The sequence below is a fragment of the Podarcis erhardii genome (assembly GCF_964252035.2).
Source record: "Podarcis erhardii genome assembly, chromosome: 1".
Taxonomy (NCBI): Eukaryota; Metazoa; Chordata; class Lepidosauria; order Squamata; family Lacertidae; genus Podarcis; species Podarcis erhardii.
This window is the reverse complement of record NC_138497.1, coordinates 68734556-68752221: the sequence shown is the minus strand read 5'-3', so window position 1 is coordinate 68752221 and position 17666 is coordinate 68734556. Positions and strand designations below refer to the sequence as shown.

Here is a 17666-nt window from a genome sequence, read left to right as displayed (position 1 = left end):
ATAACACAACAAGAGATTGAACAAGCCATTCAGAACATGCAACTGGGCAAATCTCCAGGGCCAGATGGCTTGACCTCCAAGTATTATAAGACACTAAAAGATTATCTGATCCAACCAATGATGGAGGTCTGTAATGAAATTATGGAAGGGAAGAAGGCGCCGGAATCGTGGAAGGATGCTTTTATCACATTGATACCAAAATCTGAAGCTGAAAAGACACAACTCAAAAACTATCGTCCCATTTCCCTTCTGAATGTGGATTACAAAATATTTGCAGACATTTTGGCAAGTAGACTTAAAAGAGTTCTTAATGAAGTAATCCATAAAGACCAGGCAGGCTTTCTCCCAGGTAGACATATGTTTGCTAATACTAGGAACATTATTGACATTTTGGAACTTCTGCAAACAGACATAAATACAAAAGCTGTGTTAATTTTTATAGATGCGGAGAAGGCCTTCGATAATATTTCTTGGAAATTTATGAAGGGAAATTTGAAAGAAATGGGAGTGGGACGGGGGTTTGAGAATGGGATTGATGCTATATATTCAGAACAAAAGGCCAAACTGATAGTTAATAATGTGGTTACAGAAGAGTTCAAAATTGAAAAAGGAACACGACAAGGCTGCCCGATTTCCCCCCTGTTATTTATCTCGGTTCTGGAGGTGCTCTTGAACATGATCAGAGGGGACCGGTTGGTGGAAGGGATTCAGGTCGGAGCGAAACAATATAAACTTAAAGCTTTTGCAGATGACCTAGTTTTGACCCTGCAGGAGCCAGAATCTAGTACGAAAAGAGTATTACAATTGATACAGGACTTTGGTCGGGTGGCGGGATTTAAATTAAACAAACAGAAAACCAAAGTGCTGGGAAAAAATTTGACAGACATAGAGTCAGAACGGTTTCAGAGAGAAACAGAATTAACTATGGTTAAAAAGGTAAAGTACCTAGGGGTAAACATAACAGCAAAAAACCTGAGTCTATTCAAGGATAACTATGAAAAATGCTGGTCTGAAATTAAGAGAGACTTGGATAGTTGGACAAAATTGAAGCTTTCTTTGTTAGGCCGAATTGCTGCTATTAAGATGAATGTATTGCCAAAAATGTTGTTTTTGTTTCAAACATTGCAGATTGTGGACAAAACGGAGTGCTTCCGGAAGTGGCAGAAAGATATATCCAAATTTGTCTGGCAGGGCAAAAAGCCCAGAATTAAGTTTAAGATATTAACAGATGCGAAAGAAAGAGGGGGCTTTGCCCTGCCAGACTTAAAGTTGTACTATGAAGCCGCAGCTTTTTGCTGGCTAAAAGACTGGCTACTTCTCGAAGACACTGACGTGCTGGACTTGGAAGGTTTTAACAATGCTTTTGGTTGGCATGCATACTTATGGTATGATAAAGTTAAGATCAATAAGGCCTTTAAGAACCATATTGTCAGGAAAGCAGTGTTTAATGTCTGGACAAAATATAAAGACTTACTGGAAAATAAAACTCCAAGGTGGCTCTCACCTCTGGAGGCTAAGGCCCTAAAAAGACCCAATATGGAGGCCAAATGGCCAAAATATTGGGAAATATTAGAAAAAGATGGAGACAATTGGAAATTGCAGAGTTTGGAGAAAATGAAGGATAAGGTGCGAGACTGGTTACATTATGCTCAGATTAAAGAAGTTTTTAAAAATGATAAAAAGTTAGGGTTCCAGGTGGAGAAATCGAAGTTAGAAACTGAATTGTTAGAACCAAAGACTAAGGTACTATCTAGAATGTATAACTTGCTGTTAAAATGGAATACACAAGACGAAATGGTTAAATCGGTTATGATAAAATGGGCACAGGACATTGGGCATAACATTATGTTTGAGGACTGGGAAAGGTTGTGGACCACTGGGCTGAACTTCACCGCATGTAATGCTCTGAAGGAAAATGTTATGAAAATGATATATAGATGGTACATGACCCCAGTTAAACTTGCTAAAATATACCATTCGTCTGATAATAAATGTTGGAAATGTAAAGAAAATGAAGGAACATTCTTTCACCTCTGGTGGACATGCCCTAAGGTGAAGGTCTTCTGGGAAATGATATATAATGAACTGAAAAAGGTATTTAAGTATACCTTCACAAAGAAACCAGAGGCCTTTCTCCTGGGTATTGTCGGCCAGAAGGTGTTAAAGAAGGATCGAACATTTTTCATGTATGCAACAACGGCAGCAAGGATTCTTATCGCAAAAAACTGGAAAACTCAAGATCTACCCACACTGGAAGAGTGGCAGATGCAGCTGATGGACTATATGCAACTGGCCGAGATGACCGGCAGAATCCGTGACCTGGGAGAAGAGAAGATGGAGGAAGACTGGGAAAAATTCAAAATGTATTTACAAAAACATTGTAATTTGGTTGAATCTTAAGAAGGATGCTGGATTATAAAAAACTGCCCACCACTAAATTAGATTTAAATTTGATGATAAGTGAGACTAAAGAAAATGTAAAATTTTTTTTTTGGAAGATGTGCTAGATTATATTTGAATGAATGGACATGAGATTGAAAACAAGTTGATAATTTGTGTGGAAAAACTTTTAACGATGTAAATGGGAGCGGGAGACGTGAGGGAGTCCAAAGAAGTGATGAAATTGTGATGACAGAAATAAGATTGTTTATTATGTGTGCATTTATATTTAAAAACCTTAATAAATATTTATAAAAAAAAAAAAGATATTGTATGACGGTAAAAAAGCCACACCCAGCATTCAGAGATATGCTGGATTGGCATCACATTGAGTTAGAATTCCTTGGCAAACTGTTTGAAATCGCCCAGATATCTATCGGCAGCTCTCCAGATCCACCTTCTGCCCACTCCTTCTCCAGCATGCTGACTGATGGAGCTGGTCCTTAAAGATGAAGCAATGTACATTAAGCACTCTGAACAGTTTCCTCCTTCTTGCGTTCTCTCTCTCTCTCTCTCCTCCTCCATGCCTGGCTTTGAGCCTGCACGCTGAACAAAAAGGTGCATTGTTGAATGGTTTAATTACAATGTGATTAGTTCACATACCAACCCAAATCCTTATTTTCTAACACGGTTAAAAAAAGCTAACGTTTGTATAGCTCTTTCAGTTATTCCACCTTGTTTATTATTAGGGCTTTTAACAAAGAAGTAAAAGGCGAACCTCCCTCCTTTTGGTTTCCAGAGTGAGGCCCGGGGCACTTACACTTTGGCATTTACCCAAATCCAATAAAATAGAATATTTAAAGTAAAAAATGTCTTGAGCTACTTGGGTTATGGTCACTGTTTGTCCAATATCCACATGATAATGTTATTGGAGTGTTTGTGATTGCAAAAGATTTCTCCTTCCACAGAAGACTCACACAGGGACAGTTATAAGACTTTGTTTTTTGCAAGAGGTCTCCAGGGTGGAACAGCACCTGCAATGTACTCTTCTTTCCTTCTTGGAGGAGAGCCTATCCCAATGGCATTTGCTATGCATACACTGATGGCCAGGAAGAAATTACTCTTCTCTTCTCTGCTGTGCTGTTCGCTGCCTCTCAACATCCCCTTGTGTACATGAATAGAATCAGTGGCATGCAGGCAGTATTTGAGCCAGATTCCATTGACTATGAGGATGACCCAAATGCAAAAGAGGCGAGAGCTCCTAAGCCTCTGGTGGTGACTGTGTAGGAAGTAGTAGTGCTTGGAAGGTGTGTTTTGTAATGAAGAGATGATGAAATATCCAGACTTGCCGAAATGTTCTCTTCTGCGCAATTATTAAAGACACAGGAACGCAATACTTCCATTGTATCTAGCCACCCTACTGACTATGTGAATACAAGATCTGCAGTCTGAGGAGGAACGAGAACATGATCACTTCACGTGGTCAGTTCACAAATAATGCCAAGCTCCTGTTTGGTGCTATGGGAAGGAATCTTCTGCTCACACCCACCTTCTGATGTAATATCTTTAGCATCAAGCAATCCTTTGCGATTGCATCTGGAACAGCAGACTATGGTTTGCACTTGCCTTGCACACCAGGATCAAACTCTGATTTGCATATCTGGCTTGCACAATGTATTATTTATGCTATTTATTAAATTTATACATCCCACCCTTACTTACAAGAGAGCTGAGGACACAAACTGTAACTTGTTGGTTCAGATGTAGCAGCAAACCATGGTTTTCTACAACTATGGAAGTAACTAATTAAGTGTGAGCAAGTGCAGATTTACATAGTGGAGCCTTGGTGGTTTAATCTGAAGCTGAGCTAGGTTTGACCTAGCTGATAATATTTATGATTTCTCTTTCTTCATATTATTGTTGGTATTTGTTTTACATTATGGTTTGTAGTCTGACAAATTATAATGAGACTGCCATGGCCTTTGGATAGTACAATAAACTTACTGATTGATAGTGTCAAATCATGGTTTGCTATTAGATCTGAACAAGTGATCCCACAGTCAAGGCAGTATTGCTCTTTTTATCGAGCCATATAATAAAAGTTGTTATTGTTGCATTTCTGTTTCTTTCATTGCACACCTATGAGTAGAGTAGGATTCTGAAAAGTGTTAGCAAAGCAGAAAGTCGTCATGGGTGGTATGAAGAAAAGGCAATAGAAGGGGTTGTTGCTGCACCAGAGTGGGAGTCATCGCTCCTTAATAATATCTTGCTGCCTTGAAGCTGTTACAGTAACAAGCGTTGTCTCCTTGAGTCAGGGGCTGGCAAGCTTAGTGATACAGTCATAAGTCGTAGGCAGTGTTTAATTTAAAAAATGACAGGTCCCTGTCTGGGAGTCATTCCTTCTGACCTGGAAATTCTTCCCCTTTGTACTAAATGTGTGTGTGGCAGAGTGGGGGGTGGGGGGTGGGAAGCAGCTTGTGGTTACTCAGTGGTCAGAAAAAATGTAGTCTGCTCATGCTTGTTCTACATTTATTACTTCATATTTTCCACAGCCGATACTGGAACTCAGGTTATGTTCACACTCCCGTTTGCTGTGACCTCACTGCGGTTCCAGTGCTGGGTTCTTAATCCATATTCACAGGGCATTATCCAGGACAAGGAATGGGGAAACAGAGGCAGATGTGAGAAAATCAGTGTGCACTTAAGTACAGCTTACACATACTTAAAACTTGGTTTCAGTGGAGACTGAGGGGATTAAAACAAAGGCTACACGGAAGGTAGGTTCTGAGGAGTGATTGACTGAGTAAAAGGTCAGTCCATTTATGCTCCAGGGTGAACGTTTATCAGTCTGTCGGCATCATCTAGACAATACTGACTGCAGTTTGGAATCAACTCAGCTGTTGTTGAGTAATAAGTGACTTCAGGAGGAATGTGGTCACTTTGATTTATGAAATAGTTTTTGGCTTAGAGAACAGGATTTTGTAGTCCTCGTGAATTTGTCCCATTCTTCAGCAGCCTGCCTGATCTTCTGCCTCTTGGCCCCCCTTCAGCCTCCTCTTCTGCCTCTGATTCTGGACTGCTCTCTGCCTCAGACTCTTCCTGCTCAGTAAACCCTGCTACCTCTTCAGCTTCTGACACCTCCCCATCCCCGACTGGCACCCGGGAAGGCTGCAGAATGCAGATCATCAGAAAGATTATTTGTACAATGGAAGAAAGGACAGACACAAATGCCTCCTCCCCACTTTGAAAGTAAAGGTAAAGGTAAAGGGACCCCTGACCATTAGGTCCAGTTGTGGCCGACTCTGGGGTTGCAGCGCTCATCTCACTTTATTGGCCGAGGGAGCCAGCATACAGCTTCCGGGTCATGTGGCCAGCATGACTAAGCTGTTTCTGGTGAACCAGAGCAGCGTACAGAAACACTGTTTACCTTCCCGCCGGAGCAGTACCTATTTATCTACTTGCACTTTGACGTGCTTTCGAACTGCTAGGTGGGCAGGAGCAGGGACCGAGCAACAGGAGCTCACCCCGTCGCGGGGATTTGAACTGCTGACCTTCTGATCGGCAAGTCCTAGGCTCTGTGGTTTAACCCACAGCGCCACCCGCGTCCCGCTTTGAAAGTAACATAAGCTAAAAAGAAAAACCCCTAAGATCTCACAAAAAACCCCTCTCTCCTTTGATAACTTTTAAATGCAACCTCTTTTCGGCAATGGGGGCAGAGAGCATATAAACTTAAGGCATTTGCAGATGATGTGGTGATATCGGTAGAGGAACCCATGGTTAGAGTACCAAGGGTTTTAGAACAAATTTCTGAATTTGGAGAGGTAGCAGGTTTTAAACTTTTTTAAAAAGAGAAGAAATATGGTGGGAAATATGAATGCCCAGATAAAAATGATCTACAATTATTGACAGGGTTAATGATTGAAAATAAAATTAAATATTTAGGAGTATGGTTAACTCTGAGGAATATAAACATTTTAAAAGACAATTATATGAAGGCTTGGAGAGGGGTTAAGAAGAGCCTAGAAATTTGGGGAAAGATGAACTTGTCACTTATGGGGAGGATATACGTGATAAAAATGAATGTGCTACCAAAAATGTTATCTCTGGTTCAAACAATACCAGCGATCAGCAATACAATATACTTTAAAGAATGGCAGAAAGATATCCCTAGAGTTATCTGGCAGGGAAAGAAACTAATAATAAAGTATAAATTATTGAAAGATGCCAAAGAAAGATTTTCCTTACCAGATTTGACATTATATTTTGAGGTGTCTGGTCTTTGCTGGTTAAAGGAATGGATATCGTTGGAAAACGGTTCCATATTAGATCTTGAAGGACATGATAACAGATTTGGTCGGCACACCTATTTGTGGTATGGCAAGGTTAAAGTTCATAAAGTTTAAATCATGTTATAAGGAAACTGGTGTATGAAGAATGGGGGAAGTTTATGATCTATTTGAAAAAATATTGTAAACAATTACACACACTGGTAGGATTGACAGAAAACTTGTAGTAAAAATTTGAACTATGGAATGATAAAGGATTTATGAGTTATGAAAGAGACACAGAGGGAAAAATCATTATATTAAGATCCACAAAGGGGTGGGAGAGGAAGTCAAAGGGGATTATATGTTTATGTTTTTATTTTGCTTGTATATATAAAATAGAAAATGCAAAAATATATTTTTTCAAAAAAAGGAAAAGGACAAAAAAAAATCAATTTTTTTTTCAGTACAGTACTGCTTTATATTCTGCCTTTCTACCATGTTGTAATTCAAGGCAGTATACTAAGGATTGCCAAGCAGTCTCCCAGGCATTGCTCAAACTCAGACCTGCATGGCTTCAGCAAGTTCACTGTATCATGAGCCTTCAGACCATGCCCTGGGGCTAAACAGATGTAGCCGATTGCTTCCCATCTAGTTTAGCTTTAGGCTTTATAATTCCAGTGCTAAACCCAAACCTATGCCTCCAGCAACCATATTCTAGATTACAGCCCCCCCCCCCATTAATCTGGTCACAGGCTTTTTATATGTTGGTTTATATGTTGTCTATATGTTTGTTCAATTGCTTTTTCTTTTGAAAAATCTGCTCCCAGACCCTGGAACTGCCTCTGTTGAGAAACTAGACTAGTCCCACTCCTCACTGTCCTTCTGCTGCCAGATGAAAACCTTGTTGCAACAGGCTTTGGGGAACTGACTGCTTTTAATAAAAGGGCTGGTGTCGTGTTGTTTTATTGTAGTTATTTGTATGTTTTAAATAGATTTTATAAGTGCATAAAGTTCTGATTCTGTCAATGCTTAATTGTTTTTTAATTATTGATTTTTTTAGCAATTTTTGCTTTTATCTGTCAGCTACCTTGAGTCCCATCGGGGAAAAATGCAGTATATTAATATAATGATGGGACGCGGGTGGCGCTGTGGGTAAAAGCCTCAGCGCCTAGGGCTTGCCAATCGAAAGGTCGGCGGTTCGAATCCCCGCGGCGGGGTGCGCTCCCGCTGCTTGGTCCCAGCGCCTGCCAACCTAGCAGTTCGAAAGCACCCCCGGGTGCAAGTAGATAAATAGGGACCGCTTACTGGCGGGAAGGTAAACGGGGTTTCCGTGTGCTGCGCTGGCTCGCCAGATGCAGCTTTGTCACGCTGGCCACGTGACCCGGAAGTGTCTCCGGACAGCGCTGGCCCCCGGCCTCTTGAGTGAGATGGGCGCACCAACCCCAGAGTCTGTCAAGACTGGCCCGTACGGGCAGGGGTGCCTTTACCTTTAATATAATGATAATAATAATAATTTGTGCTTAGAATTTTCTTTAGTAAGCTGTCCAGAGAGACCTTGCCCCAAAAGAGCTAGGGGAGGGGAGGATAAGCTTCCTTCACGGTGGACTGACACTGGAGGATCTTGAGGCTAAAATGAAGTGGGGGGTGGGGAGAAGACTTAGCTGTACAGTGGTACCTCTGGTTACGTACTTAATTCGTTCTGAAGGTCTGTTCTTAACCTGAAGCACCACTTTAGTTAATGGGGCCTCCTGCTGCAGCCGTGCCACCGGAGCACGATTTCTGTTCTCATCCTGAAGCAAAGTTCTTAACCCAAGGTTCTGGGTAAGCGGAGTCTGTAACCTGAAGCGTATGAAACCCGAGGTACCACTGTACATTACACATTGAGTGTAATGCCTTATTTGAGGGCACACCAGTCAGGAAGTGAGTTAGGAAAAGACCAGTAACTGGAAATGCCTGACTCCAAACAAATCCATCTAAGTCCAATGCCACCTAGTGACTAAACCACTTAGTGACACTACAGAGTGTCTGAGATGAAGGGTAGAGGTTATGTCCCAAATTGAAACCCAATTGCTCCATGTTCATTTCTTGTTTATGCTAAAGTGTGATGAAGCATTGAGCACTGGCTTACTGAACTAAAAAGCTTCAGAATATTCATGCTGAGGAGGCTGTTGTGATGTGGCTGTTGCCTTGGTATGCATGATGCCAAGGTAAGTCTGATCCTGAGAGCCTCAAACCAGATTTAACAAAGTTTAACTGGTAGCACGTGAATTGATTTGAAGGTATGGCTCATAGTTTTGAAGTCAGAGTTCAAGTCTTTCCCCCCACTGGCTCAAATGAAAGTCCTCAGTGTATGGTTGAGTGTAACAATCCTTGTGTGTTTTACGAGGGAAATGTTATGTACTTAAGTTCTCACCCTGGGCCAGCAGGGGGATACTGTAGATAGTTTTCTCTCAGGTCCACATATGCAAATAAGGAATTGAAAGCGACGTTCAATGATTGGATAGTTACAGATAGTTGTTACTGTTGCATTGTAGTGGAGCTCTATATAAGCAGGATGGCTGAACCCTTCAGTTCAGTTCAGTTCTGTTCTGGCCTTGTGAATAAACAAGAGCTGTTTGAGGAATCGCTGTGTCGTCTAATATGTTCACCCACAACTTAACAGGAAATATATTGGAAACATAAATAGATAGAATCTGATCTAAATGCTGCATCACTAAAATACACTCTGCTGAGCAGGCCCTTAGTCTGCAAACTGCAAATGATTATAGCATTTATGCCTTGCTCCTTCCTGCTTATCGAGCAGAAATTGCATACCTGCAAAGAAAGCTAAAGAAGATAATATTTCACACAATTCCTTTCACCTCATAATTTGCATCTGATTATGGAAGAAGGTACTTCTGAGGCAAGATGTAGAACTGACAGTCAGAACCTCAGATTAGAATTGGACTTCAGAAGGTTTGAAATATATTCATAGTTAAGCCGGAATGAACACTTTTGTGAACCATCTATTTTCTTCTTACTGATTGGATCTGTTTTTTGTCTAGTTTCTGCACATGTTTTGGGACTGAGGTAGCTCTGCTCGCTGTTGTGGACAGGGGAAGTGCATCTCAGTGGCCTTTAACACAACAGTAATGGTATCCTTCTGAAGTGCCTTTCTGTTACATCCAGTCATGATCTGTGCCTGTGGTGGAATCTTCCCACGATTGTTTGCTGTGAGCAAAGTGCAAACTAGGCCAATAAAAACAAGGCGGCCGTCACATGCTCACCTCCTGTGTGAAATTCTACAATCCATAACCACAATACATGTTGTTTACACAGAGGAATTAGTTCCAAAAGAAAAATTTTATGTTCACAAGTTGGACTGTATAGGTTAATTGGAAAAACCTTTTGATGTTACAAAGGGAACCTATGGAAGCATCAGATAGATAGATAGATTGATAGATAGATAGATAGATAGATGATAGATAGATACCGGTAGATAGATGGATGATTTAGTTTCATTTCGATTAGATTAGATTATATATAGTAGGGAAAAATTAATGGAAAATGGAGTGGCATCATAGTGGGAGACCCACAGGAGCAGTAAAATGTTGTGGTTTTTGTATTTTTTAAAAGATGGGGTGTGGGGGCCTGGGAGGTTGGATTCAGTTTGCAGGTTAGCCAACCCTGAACTAGAACCAACTATGAGAACTACAACAAACACAAGTAGGAAAATGCTATATATAGCCGTAGTGTAGTGAACCCTTTTCAGTCTGAGTTCCATGTTTCCTTGTGGGTTGGACTGGAGGCAAACCGGTGTGACCCCTCCCTTTGTAAAGTAGGCCACCTTCCAATCATGTAAAAGCCAGAAGTTAACAGTCTGCATCCTCCATCCAGAAAAGCCAGCAAGAGGTAGGACCAAAGTTGAAGGACACATTCCAGCCAGGCTAAAACACTCAAGAAAGCACTAAGCAGGTGCAAGTGGGGGCTGTAGCCTGGGGATGGGGGTCTTGTTTGAGGAGATCATTGAGGGCAAGAGAGAGATGACTTGATGGGGTGGAGCACATTCAGTTCCTTGGCCTGAGATTCCCCAGGCCTGCTGTACTGTGTATACTGTTTTAAGCTGGTTTCCAGATCTGTAGAAGGAAGCATGTTTTCCTTGTTCTGCTGCAGCCCCACCCTTTCAGTTTGAAGCTTAACTTCTCTAATTGCCTCCTACCACCGTATGCAGAGGCATGTGGGACAAAGCCATTTATGTGGCCAATCATCTGAGTCCAATTAGCTTGGGATCCTTCTTGTCACAGAGATCAGGAAGTGACTAGTTATACTGCTTGAGACGCTTTCTGGTGACTAGTGGTCTGTCTGAACAGGAAACATATTGCAAGAAGCTTAAGGCATGGGGACTATAAATAGTGCATGTTTTGATAATGGTTTTCTTTCGGGACAACACATTTTACAGCCTATTGGCAAGAACTCTTGCAAAAAAATAGGTCATGACTGGGAAAGAGAGACCAGAATTTCTCTGAGAAGAAAATAGAAGGAAGCTTTCCTTTCAGCTAATTAAGATAGCCATATTAACTTCCAGTAACACAGTAATAAATTCTTGATTTTAAGAGCAATTTATTTTGGCAGCTGATCTCTTCCCCTGCCCCCTGAGCTTCTGTTAAAGAATTCCAGGAAGACATTTTTGAAGCCCATCCTTTTTTTGGGTTACCCAAGATCCTATTGAAGTAATAAAATTATTATTATTATTAATATGCAATGTATTATAAATTGGCTCACAGATGCTAATTTTTGTTTACCATGTACATGGGCAGTATCACTCCTACCAGGACCCTTCAGAATTACTGTATAATATTATCTGGTGCCACTTAATTCCATTATATAAGCAAGCAATACTTCCTCCTGCTGACCATTGCTAGGGTGAGACAATTGTACAGAGGAAGACATTTGACATAAAGAGTTTCAGCACATTCAGAGCAATGAGGAAAGCTGTACTTGTGAAAATCCTCTCTTCTAGAAAATGATTTAAGGTACATGACTTCTGACCTTCATCACTAGTGATCACACAACCAACTGGTCCAGGTAAGGTACTGGCAACAGGTTGACAGGCATGCCTTGGTCTTTGTAGATTATGAATATTTGCCAATGCCTTTTGTTCCCTGCAAGTGGCACAATCTTATGGGGCTGTGAGAAAATGGAGACACAGTTAGCCCTCCATTTACCTACTGCTAAAGCAAGAATCTTAATAGGGTGACTGTCCTGCAAATGTGGAAAGGCTTCCTTTGAGCCAGGGCACCATCCTTGAATATTTTAGCACAGTTCTGAAATCTCTCTTAGGTGTAAGAGCTGAGCCACAATATATTAAATGTACCTTTTAATAAAAGATGATTCTGAGGATATGCTGAGTGTTTTTTCTGCCCCCAAATCTTACCTCTATTGCTCACAATTAGAATTAGAAACATTTACAGTCTGCCTTTTGAAATATTGTTGAGTTGATTGATGTGTCTGGCCACAACTTAATTTAAAAAACAACCATCATACAATGAACTAAAAACAACAAAATAAACAACACAGTGGGTAACCAGCAGAAAAGAAAATTCTATTTATATTTCTTCAAAAATAACAGGGGGGGGGGAGGAACTAGCCTGTGGCAAACATTTGACTCATTTTCTGTATATGTGAATCTGTAATAAAATGTAATCAGAAAACTTTGGATGGGACTGGCAATAGTCCTAAATAAATAAATAAGACGGGATGGGGTTTTTTTGGTAACGCAATCTGTAACCTTGTTTAAGTATGCCCCCCCTCCCCCCAAATAACAATATTGGAGTAGACGGCATACTCCTCCCAAAAAGTTATGCCAAAAAAAAAAATCATCTTTTTCTTCCAAAGCACACAAAGACTTGACACATTTCCATGGTGATATAACATCACTTGCTGAGGACAGCTTGGATGGCCAGATATCCCATATTTGGAAATATCTTTTGTCTTGTTTCCTCACACCACCGCTGTACAAAATGCAAGTCACAATTGGAAAGGCACCACAGTTCCCCAGCCCATGTTGTCCCTAATTTAATCTGGCAGCCTGAGACACTAATACACATGGATTTAAAAGAGTGCTTCAAATCTAAATGGGTATTTTTGTAACACTTAGAAAAACAATTTTAGCTTTGAAATTGAAATTGCAGTTCTCAAAACTCACGATTGTTTTTATTCATTGGAGCTTGAAAGGATTACTTCCTTTGTTTGATGTTGGGGAATTTATCTATATAGATCAGGGGTAGGCAACCTAAGGCCCAGGGGCTGGATGCGGCCCAATCACCTTCTCAATCAGGCCCACGGACGGTCCAGGAATCAGCGTGTTTTTGCATGAGTAGAATGTGTCCTTTAATTTAAAACGCATCTCTGGGTTATTTGTGGGGCCTGCCTGGTGTTTTTACATGAGTAGAATGTGTGCTTTTATATAAAATGCATCTCTGGGTGGGGCATAGAAATTCGTTCATTTTCCCCCCTTCAAAATATAGTCCGGCCCACCACATGGTTTGAGGGATGGTGGACCAGCCTACGGCTGAAAAAGGTTGCTGATGCAAATGCAGATAAATGCAGTACCATCCGGTTTGCAATTCAAGCACAAGGGTTAGACGAGGCTGGCCACTCCATGAGGACTCATGCCAAGCCATAGTCTGTCTCAGTGTTACGTGTAAATCAGGCCATTTTTTAAAGATAAATATTGTTGTAAGATGCCAGGGGTTTCAGGCGCTTACCCAGGGTTCAGTTTCCTACAACCCGAGCCTACAATGGAGAGGCTCAAGAATCAACACACCCAACTCTGGCCTTTGTCCTTCTAAACTAACAGCTAATTGAGAGAGCAGGGGCGCACCCATTTGTCGTCTGACATGGAGCCATTTCCTTTGTCACCTTCACTACCCATACTTTAGGGGAGCACTACCTCACCAAGAAGCTGGCCTAGCTATTTCAGCAATTGAATCCTAGCTGGATCCAGCAATTAGAAAAGGATTTAGGCATACAGCCTAATCCCCCTGCCCCAGCATGCAAAAACCCCCTCACAATATGCTGATTGTTGTGGCTATCGAATAAACAGAAATGTCCTTTCCAAATGGCTGGGTTTATGCATCTACTTAAACATTATCTGTTTAGGTTCACAATGAAACGTACATGTTGGCTCATGTTATTACTATAAACTGGATGAATTCCAACTCTTTTAGTATCTAGTAGCTCTAGAAATCACGAAGCAGAAGCTCACCCTTGTTTAATAATGGATTAAATAAGGAAGTTGAAATGAAAAGAAAACATTGTAAGATAAAACAACCTTGGTTAGAAATACTGAAAGGGGTTGATTAAAAGTAATCCTATACATGTCACTCACAAGCAAGTCCCACTGAGTTCACTGTGGGACTTACTTTTTTGCAGAGATCCTGAGTCCTTCACATGCACACCTTGCAACATGAGCAGTGTGCTCTAGGCTTGTGGGGTATCTGTATGATATAGCCATGACCACATGTAAAACAATTTCTGCCCTAGTTCTCTACCCATAGGGCACTCAGCACAGCTTCACAGTATAAGAAAAACAATACAAATAAAACAAGTAAGAGAACAAATATCAAACTACCAGAAGCAGCAATCTAAAATACAAACACTGGCAGCAGTAACACTTAAAACATTAAAAGAAGGGGTTTTCTCTCTCTTTCAGGTCTATGGTGACACTCCAGGAAAAAAAAAATGCCCTGTATATTGAGGTCATTTGCTTAACAGCTCAAGAGCTCACACATCGGCAGAGTTTATCATAAGGAGTTTTTCTCATAGACACTGTATCCCACTGGAAGGAAGGTTTTGGATCTGATTACCTGGGAAAGGACCATCTAACTGTCCCAGGTATCCCGTTTACTTCTGTGACATGGGATTGGGCCATGATGAAGTGGCCCTCACCTTGATAAGGCATGAGTGTGGATGAATTTTCATCATTTTGTATTCCTGACCCCTCCCAATCTTTCTGTGACTCACTGGCAGTCTCAGTGATTAATCTAAGATTATTCATGCAGCTCAATCTCAATGATTAATCTAATCTTATTCATGTAGCTGCAAGTGGGGGGGACGTGGCACAATTGATGCAGGCAGCATACCTAACTTACAACTCGGCTGCTATTTATTAGCTGAGGAAGAAAGTCCATGGAAGGAATTCAGCATAGTGCTATGGCAATCGTTCTGTCAGCACAATCATTTTGGCTTGCTAGATGGGACAGTCTCCCCTCTCTCCTCCCCCTGTGGGGCTGTTCTGGAGGTTCTCCTGACTCTCCCCAGAGCCAGTTCAGGAGGGGGAGGAGAGGGGTGAAACCCTGTTATGCTAGCAGGGCAGGACTTTCTCTGAGCGGGACTTGTTGGCTGAATCCAGCCTTGTCCCTTGATGGCAGAGGCAGGGAACCTCAGGCCCAGCCTGTCAGGCCTCTGTATCAGACCCTCATAACTCTCCTCAGGCCACACCCCTCACTGCCTCTGCTTCCCACCCTGAGTGTTTTTGCCTGGCTGGCATGTGTCCTTTATGTTATTTTCACTAATACAGTGGTACCTCAGGTTACATACGCTTCAGGTTACAGACTCGGCTAACCCCGAAATAGTGCTTCAGGTTAAGAACTTTGCTTCAGGATGAGAACAGAAATCGTGCTCCGGCGGTGCAGCGGCAGCAGGAGGCCCCATTAGCTAAAGTGGTACTTCAGGTTAAGAACAGTTTCAGGTTAAGTACGGACCTCCAGAACGAATTAAGTACTTAACCAGAGGTACCACTGTATATGCATAACGTGATTGGAGAACTACACTGCAAAATTCAGCATACTGCAACTTTTGAAGGACAGCTATATTTCAGTTTGTATATTTTATTTTATTTTAGGGATGTGTGAATTAAATGCTAACTGGCTTCAGTTTCTCTCCCATCCCTAGCAGTCAGCAGGTGTAATCACTTTGAGGCATGTACCTTTGAATGATACAGAATTGGAGACTGAGGAGGATGGATCCACCTGCTTTCCACATAATGCTGTGCCCCTTTCAGCCCCAAAGAAGGCTAACTGCCCAATCCTAATGGTATTTACTTGGATTGATTTCAGTAAGACTCACTTCCAAGTTTTCAAGAACTTTCAAGAACGCTTAAAAAAACTTCAGACTGAAAACATGGTTTGAGGAATGTTCTGTTTGCAACTGTTTCAGCTATAATATTGTCATAATAGTCTAAAATATTATCCTAAGTATGGGATAAGCTACACATGAGGTAAGGAGTTAAGTTCAGGTCATTAAGAGTATGAAGTTTAACAGGTCAGGCTTCGAGCTAAGTTTGAAATAACCCTGAAGGGCACTTTTAATAGATTCCAGGAGTGTAAATAATACAGTGATAATTCAGCCAACTAATATACTAAGTTCCTACTCTAGGGTTTCATCTGGGAATGCAGCAGTTGCCTGACAGCTTAATTTTCAGCTGTTGCAAAAACAAACCCAAACCCAAATTCACTTGTTGCACTTTTGGGTTTTCCACACAGCCCACTGTTATAACCATTCTGGCAAGCTCAGAGTATCTTGGGTTCCCCTTTGCTGGACATCTCTTATGGAATGGGATCCTAGTTCATTGGTTACTGAAATCTGAGACAGTAAGCACAAGAATTATAGAGAGATGTGAGGCACTTTGTTGACAAATTTTCAGAGTCTTGCAATGCAACTTGCCTCTGCGGAGACCAATGTTCAGCTATCTTAGCCTATTAACAGCTACATGATATATGTAACATTGTTTCCGCTGTTCTCACAAAACAATCAGATAATCGTAAGCTCAACTATTACAAACTCTGTGAAAGATCTAAGGCAGGACATAGGACAGTTTTTAAAATGTTTATTCTTGCAAGCAACAGCCTGTATTTCAAGTTCTTTTATAGCCCCGACAGGTAAGAAAGAGAAGGATTACTTTAGGATGCTACTCTAGGATGTTACTTGTCATTTCCTTTCAGAGAATATGCAGCTGGGGGGAACCTGGTCACATGGAAAGTTTTTACCACTCATCAACAAGTGATATCGATATATTGCCCAGGCCTATATCACCTGCTGTTAGCTGATTTTCTGAGCCCATCTACAGTGGTACCTCGGGTTACATATGCTTCAGGTTACATACGCTTCAGGTTACAGACTCCGCTAACCCAGAAATAGTGCTTCAGGTTAAGAACTTTGCTTCAGGATGAGAACAGAAATTGTGATCCGGTGGTGCAGCAGCAGCAGGAGGCCCCATTAGCTAAAGTGGTGCTTCAGGTTAAGAACAATTTCAGGTTAAGTATGGACCTCCGCAACAAATTAAGTACTTAACCCGAGGTACCACTGTACTTTGAAATTTTATGTGAATTGTTATATTCGCCTTACTTTTGCCAGGCGGGTGAGAAATTCCAGGGCTGCAGCAGCAATTACCCAGGTTTTTCTTTAGAAGGGTATCACTGATTGTGTGTAATACTATATTTGCATGAATTTCAAATATACAGTTGAGCACAAATAGAAGCACAGATTAATTGGGCCAACACCCATGAGGCAGGGTGAAGTAGTCGCCCCGGGTGGCAGAAGCCCCTAAGGCAGCACCTCAAGGGCACCCTGCCCACCCTACTGCCTGTGCTTCTGGCAGAGAAACAGGGCTGGCATTGGTGCCAGTTTCTGGTGAGATCGAGATCTCACCAAAGTCTCACGCAATCTCACAGAGTGCATGAGGTCTTGTTGGAAATCAGCTAATGCCAGTACTACTTCTCCGCCAGAGGTGGTGGGGTGGGTGATGCTGCAGCAGCAGGGTGGGAAAGCACTTTCCCATTTTGCCTCAAATGGTGAAAAGGAACGCGCTGGCCCTGTCAAGAGCCAAGTCCACTGCCCCCACACCAGATCTCCTTGGAGATGTTCAGTGCCTTAAGATACTTATAGAACCGGTGGCACGCTTATTTATGGTGAGACAAAAAGCGAGTACATAAAGGTTTTGAAAACCACATCATAAGAAAGTCTTTGATAGAGGTTTGG

General features: G+C 41.6%; 1 long non-coding RNA gene across 1 annotated transcript; it reads left to right on the top strand.

Moving 5' to 3' along the window:
• Positions 1 to 11434: 11434 nt before the first annotated feature.
• On the top strand, positions 11435 to 16593 carry LOC309351420. Its single transcript, XR_014160839.1, has 3 exons — positions 11435 to 11711; positions 14341 to 14522; positions 15582 to 16593. It is a non-coding gene; the product is annotated as an uncharacterized lncRNA (long non-coding RNA).
• Positions 16594 to 17666: the final 1073 nt, after the last annotated feature.